The following is a 606-nucleotide window of genomic DNA, read 5'->3' on the forward strand; positions in this document are numbered from 1 at the left end:
GTTTTTATTTAAAACTACAATATAAACACAAATATAAAAGATACAAAAAAGATAAATATATAAAAATAAACACAAAACAAAACTAAATAAAATAAATATATTTATTTATTTATTTATTTTTTATTTATATTTATTAGTACCATCTGTTCCGGCTATAATAAGGTCTCCTTCCTCTACTTGTATAGTATAAAGCTGCGCTGTATCTGGTGGGTCCTGACAAAGAGAGTTTCTGTCTCTTAATAAAAGTTTTAATTGTTTTATAATTTTATTTATATTTTCTTTTGTTTGTGTTTTTTTATTTTTTATTTTTTCTTCTTTTTCTTTTTTTTTATCTACGTTGTTGCTGCTGCTGCTGCTGCTGCTGCTGCTGCTGCCTCCATACAATACCCAAGCACAACCAGATGCTAATGTTGCTGCTGCTGCTGCTGATGATGATGCTGCTGCTGCTGCTGCTGCTGCTGCAGCAGCAGAACAATCAGGGCCCCCAATACCATCCAAAGAGAAAGGCAAACGTATAGATGGGGGCCCCCTGCAATCTGCTGCTGCTGCTGCTGCTGCTGCTGTTGCTGCTGCTGTTGCTGCTGTTGCTGTTCCTCCTCCTGCTGC

General features: G+C 36.5%; 1 protein-coding gene across 1 annotated transcript in view; it reads right to left on the reverse strand.

Moving 5' to 3' along the window:
* Window positions 1-606, reverse strand: part of EMH_0026760 (uncharacterized protein) — a gene marked incomplete at both ends in the record, with an annotated part of 9,204 nt that overhangs the window by 6,751 nt on the left and 1,847 nt on the right. The gene's annotated exons all lie outside the window — the stretch shown is intronic.

The sequence above is a fragment of the Eimeria mitis genome, genomic scaffold (assembly GCF_000499745.2).
Source record: "Eimeria mitis Houghton genomic scaffold, Emh_scaff985, whole genome shotgun sequence".
Lineage (NCBI taxonomy): Eukaryota > Apicomplexa > Conoidasida > Eucoccidiorida > Eimeriidae > Eimeria > Eimeria mitis.